The sequence below is a fragment of the Melospiza melodia genome, chromosome 5 (genome assembly GCF_035770615.1).
Source record: "Melospiza melodia melodia isolate bMelMel2 chromosome 5, bMelMel2.pri, whole genome shotgun sequence".
NCBI lineage: Eukaryota > Metazoa > Chordata > Aves > Passeriformes > Passerellidae > Melospiza > Melospiza melodia.
Window position 1 is genome coordinate 12,489,783 of NC_086198.1, and position 6,256 is coordinate 12,496,038.

Genomic DNA, 6,256 nt, shown 5'->3' on the forward strand with positions numbered 1-6,256 from the left:
CTGCAGGCCGCTCTGCTTTTGATGTAGTCCAGGATTTGACTGGCTTTCTCGCCTGCAAGCACACATTGCCAGCATATGTTGAGTTTTTCATCCACATCCACACATGGATAATGTGTCTTTTACAATACATTTCTCTACAGCTCTTTGCATACACGTGTGTGCACACATGTAAATGACGTGCTTGTGATTTACAACACTGTGTTTCTGCAGTGAAGCAAGAGCAAAGCACTGCCTGCATCAGAAAGGGCTCCCTGCTTGGGCTGACAGCAGAATGTGGTGTCCAAGCGTCCTCCCATCCATCCTTCTCACACCAGCCAAACTCACAGACTGACACAAATCCATGGGGTTTCGGGAAGATCACATCCATCATTTTGCTCCATACTGGAGCAAATCTGTCACTGGTCCAGGAAGATTTTAATGGGATTTTCTCCCTAGTCAGGACTAGGATATCTGTAATAGAGAAATCCCTAGCATACAGTTGTAGAAGTACTGTGATTTCCTTGGAGAGTCTGAACCTTTACTTTAGTCTTCGACCAGGCAAGGAGCAATATTTTTGCAGGAAGGTAGGTCTGCTGGAATGGTGCCTATTTTCACACAGATCTATTCTATTCATAAATAATTAAATGAGGCTATAGTATTTAGGTATCGTTTGGAGCTTTATGTTTGTTTAATTTGAGGGAAAGGATTGTTTGTGTGGCTTTGCCCAGCAGCAGGATGACACCTCGATGTACCTAGCAAGAGAACATGACTTCAAATGCTCTTTTTCAACCAGCTAAGTCACTGCATACTGTGGTGGAACAAAAACCAACCAAAAAATCCCCCCAAAACCCCAAGAAAAGCAGAATCACAATTACTTCCTGCTCTTTTTAGGAAACTGGAAGATGAGACATGGGGAATAGTGGTTATTATAATGGTTGTAAAGAATCATTACAATAGTTATCTGCAAACTCAGCATCCAGTAGTGGTAGAAGACGTGGTGAATGTATTTCAGAGTCAGCCTTTCACTGTCTGGAGAAGTTGATTTCTCTTTGAAATAAGAGGTGATTGTCTACTGGCCTGATAATCTAATCAGCTGCACACTTGGTAACACCCAACTGAATCCTGTAAGGCTCGATTGATCCTGTATGAAGGTCCATTCTCTGGAGGGCTTTCACCACTTCCTCTGTGAGACTGAATACCCAATGTAAATCTTTCAGCCTGGATGTTGTTACTGCCCCCAGTTACTAGAGTCAATCGACTCAAACAAAGCTGAAAGACAGAAGAGAGAGGTGTGATGATGATAGCTCACAGAAAGGTGAATAGCAGGGCGGGGCTGCACAAGATGAAAGACATCACAGTTGACACAGTAATCAACACAAATGAGAATCTAGGCACCCAGCTCCAGAAATAATCACTGGACTGCATTTCTCAAGAAACAGTCCTGAGAAACTTTAAAGTTGCAAACACTGTGGCTGCCCCTCTAAGGTGTATCAGTGTTAGCAAGGAGCGCTGACCAGTGGGGACAGAATCAGAGGCTAACAGTCATCTCCTAGTGTCCACACAACAAACATTTTACACAAACATTTTACCAGTCCATTTATTTTGGACTGATTGCAGTCTGGTCCTGTCAGCAGAATGCATGTCAGCAGTTGAAGAGCACCGAATGCATTGCTGAAAAATATATGGTTTAGTTTCATCTGAAAATGATCCACTTTTTATGCCTGGATGCCACTCCAAAATGTGAAGAAAAATGAAGTCAGTGAAGACAATTGGGTTACTCTCTTCACAAATAGCAGTGTAAATGCACCCTACATGTTGGCTGATGCTCAGCGCAAAATTAGTTCTCAGTGTGTTCTGTTAATGTGTGTGACTATCACTACTGAAACTGATAACAACACATTAAGACACTAGTGTTCTGAAGGCCATTTCTGAAAAAATAAAACAAAAAAGGAAAACAGCACAAACAGCAAAGGACTGCAAAATAATTTTCACAATCAGAATGCACTGTCACACCCCAAAGAGACTTGGGCTATAAAAAATCCCTGGCAAAGCCAATACCAGTGATTGATTTTGCACTCTGATTTTTCACTAACCTCAGAGTCCAAAACAGGAGCAGATGTAAAGAAAATAGCCATATCACTGTCAAGCAAAGATCATTTACAGCAAGATAGTGTGTCTACAGCCCTCACTCTTCTAGGAAATACAGGAAATAAAAATGGCATTTAAAAATCAAAAACTGATATTCTGCCTGACAGTCAGACTCTTTATGTGCAGAGAAAGAAAATTTAGTTGTTTAAATTTCAGTCAGAAAAGGAGCCAGATTCTCAATGCAGAAATAGATGAGACCTTGTTAGGAAACTGACAATACATAAAAAGGATCATTCAAATCCAGCATCGCTGAATGCTTGGGAAAGCATATCAATGTTTCATACTGCATAAATCTCTTTTAAGATTCTTTCCTGAAAATGTAGCCAGGTTTAATAGCCAGGACAGGCAGGATTAAAAGCCAAGTCTCCTGAGTCACATTTTGCTTCCCCATCACTTACACCTGGATGAAATGTTGAGTTCCTTTATGGATGCTTTCATTCCACTCTGCTCAGTCCTGAATGCACAATTCCAAAATGCTCCTAAACCTCTGTTGTCAGAACTAGCCTTTGGAGTTACTGCAAAGAGAAGTGGGAGGCCAGAACAGGTAAACTCTGAAGTTTTAACAAAAAGTTTGGTAATCTGAGATGTTTGTTTATGATTTACTGCTTAGTGCAGTAACTCATGCTGTTTAGGTTACATGAACACAGGTAAGTCTTGCTACACTTTGCAATGCATCAGCAACATTTTTGAGTCTGTAAAATAAATAAAATCCAGTTTTTAATGCCTATTCAAACATGCCAAGTAAAATGTGATATTAAGAAGTACCCAGAATTATTCTCTCTCCATATTGTTATTATTACTATTTAGCACATTAAATCTAAATTACTCTCCATAGAGGATTTAAAAACCTATTGTAAAATGGATTTCACTCCACATGCACAGACAGAAACTGACAGAAAAGGAAAGCTTGGGCTTGCAGCCCCCTGCAAACCAGCTTACTCATCCTTCGCTGAAACATTACATAACTTGAGCTGTTGCTGCAGCAACTTTCCCCAGCCCCTGAACAGAGCCACAAAGGTGCTGCCATAATACAGATAAGCAGTTTCACTGCCTTTTTACATGGAACACATATTCAGTTAGAAACAAAAGAGAGTTTGTAGGGAAATATTAATTTAATTGTTTCAAAGTTTCTGGGAAATATCGATGTGTGTTATGAAACATGTAATTTTCAATAGTCTTTGGTGTTAAAAGCAAAGAGAATGGCCAGATGCCAGATGAGGAATGTCTTCTTTTAATCACCAAAATATAAATATCAAGTAATATGGAGAGAATTGGCTTGTGTGAAGGTGATAAGTACAGTCCTCTGGAATCACTACTGTACATAAGTATCTTGTCAAATTTCCTAAAGCAAGGGTACACTACCTTTTCCCCCAGAAGAGCCTAAAAATGTACATATCTGTGAATGTTCAAACACTTGTTTAGAACCTGGTTTTGTTCCTCTTTTCAGTAAAGCTCTTAGCATTGGTAAATTGTATTTGTAAGTCTCCTGCCCAGGACTCCATCCAGAGTCTAGCTGGAAATCCTTGTGTCCTTGATTTTCAATGGTGAAATCTGCCATGGGCCTTCCTGTTTGTTGGCTGCACTCTTGTCTTTAACTCTATGCAGACGTAGTTCACCTGGAACTCCATCCTACCCACATTAGGTGCAGACCAAAACCATTTTCTACATAAGAAAGACTGCAGTCATTATAATTGATAATTCAGTACCTTTTGGTGGTAACTGTGATAAACAGGCATTTACATGAAATTGCAATAATATCAGGACATGCATTTGTATCAAAACTGGGGACAGAAATTTAGCAGCAAAACTGATAGCCTGCAATGTTGCAGCAGTGACCAGCAGCTAGCTGACACCTTGGGCCTTTCCTTGAAAGCCATGGCTTCCACTGTTATCAAGAAGTCACAGGCACCCTCTTCCATGCCTCCTCACATCCTAAGTTCCTAAGCACTAATCTGAATATTTGTGTCTAAAACATGTTTTAAGCAGACCAAAAATATATAGCAAAAAAAGTCTGCTTATTCTTGCTTGAATCTTAACCATTTCTTCAGGGATCAGCATCTCTGAAAGTTAGTGACAAGTGAATGCATGACTTTATTTTCAGTTTCTGTCATGTCATCTCTGTGTGGAAAATTTTCTTTTTAAAACATCCTCAGACAAGAACATGTAGTTCTTTCATTGTTGAACACTGCATTTTTACTCAGCTTAGAGGCATCTGCACTATTTAGTAACTGCTCAGAATCAGTTTAATCTGGGCCCTCTTTATTAAATTTTATGCAGAAAAAGACTTGGTGCAGGTGGGTAACAATAAACCTGATGGTGAAAAACCAGATTTATTTTTCCTGTCTCGTGTGTCTCTCATGAAGGTGACATGCTTGATGTGCCAGGTCACATGGGAATAGCACATGATGCACCCTGTGTGTCACAGGGCACAGGGAAGGCTGAGTGGCTGCTCTTTCACAGCCAGCAGTGAAAGAAAGCATCTTTTCCAAGAATGTTTGCATGTTGGGAGCTTCTTGATAGCTGTTCTGAAAAGCTGATGAGCTATGTGTTTGAGTTGCTTGTCAGATGGATCCCATCAGTACTGCACCACATTCTGAAGCTGCGGTTCAGTCCAATGAGAACCTCACATTTGATTACTTCTGTACACAGCAAAATGGCTTTTAATATCCTTAGACAAGGCAGTCCTGCACTGAGCCAAAACACTCACTTTCCAGTGGAATTAGCATATTTAAGCCTCTATTTTCTTTACAGTGTCAAATACAGATTTAAAGGTGAAAAAAGCAAGAAAAACAAAAAGAAAAAAAAATCCTAGTCTGTATGTGTGCACATTTGCCCATCTTAACACAATCTGCAACAACTATACATAATCTCTATTTTGCAGTTTATTCTTTCATGAATGCAAATTGACAGGCTAGAATAATTATGAAATAAAACCACTTATTGTGTATTCCATCAGAGTCCCAGTTTTAGAATTACATATGTATTTCTCTGCATTTATCAATGATTGCTTGGTTATTCAGTCAGTGAAGGATGAAGAGGTAAAACCAAAGATTTTATAACAGGCTGATCTTTGAGTTTGATTAGGCTGGAGGGTCATACTCCAGCAAATATGATGTACTTGGTAGAAGGGGGACCTGTACTTGAAGCCATTTGCTTCAGGATTTTAGGGCTCACAGCTCATTTATCTATTGATAATACTCAGACTACTTTACTGGGTAGCCAAACCTGTATGTGTGGAAAAATAAATATGGGAATTAAAAAATTAACAGACAGTTCAGTTATAGTGAGTATTTTCAATGTACTGTTTTACATGTATTTACTACATAAACTATTGGAAGTATCAAAAGAAAAGAGGTATTTTGGTGATAGGAAATATTTTTAAATTACAAGATCACAAAGGATTAGAGGATCACGGGAGATTTTACTGCTTGAAAACAGATTTTAGAGGACTTCATAATGGAAGTCTGACTCTGTAAGAAGTTATTTGTATATAAATTCAGTGTATAATTTAATATATGAATTTGAACATGAAATCACTCAGTAAGTTCTTGACAGAAGTCACATTATGCTTGCTTTTTACAATCTGTCAATGACTATAAATTAATGTGAAACTAATTGTGCTACTGCAGTGCTTGGGAGATATTAATTCAGCTCACATATTTTCCAGAATCTCCTACTGACACTGAGAAAATCACTTGATTTCTCTCTTGTTCAGCTCACATCTCCAAATTATCATGAGATGCGTCTTTCTTTGTACCGCTAAAGGATGTTTCATAGGGACTTCCAAGCAACTAGTGTAAAAAGAATTACTCATCTAGAATCTAGACTATTCCAACCTCACCAGCAAAAGACCCAGTAGGGACTGAATAAGTCTACTCCTGGAAGAATGAATCATTGCTTCTTCCTGAGAGGAAGCTGCCAACAGCTCTTGCGGGGGACACACACCAACAACACACACTTTACTCTGCTGTCTGCTACAGAAATCTCTTATAGACTCTACTCACTTGGCTAGCAACTGACTCACTGAGATCATAGAATATTTTAGGTTGGGAGGGACTTTTAAAGGTCTTCTAGTCCAACTCCCCTGCAATGAGCAAGGACATCTTCAATTAGTCTAGGTAGTGCAGAC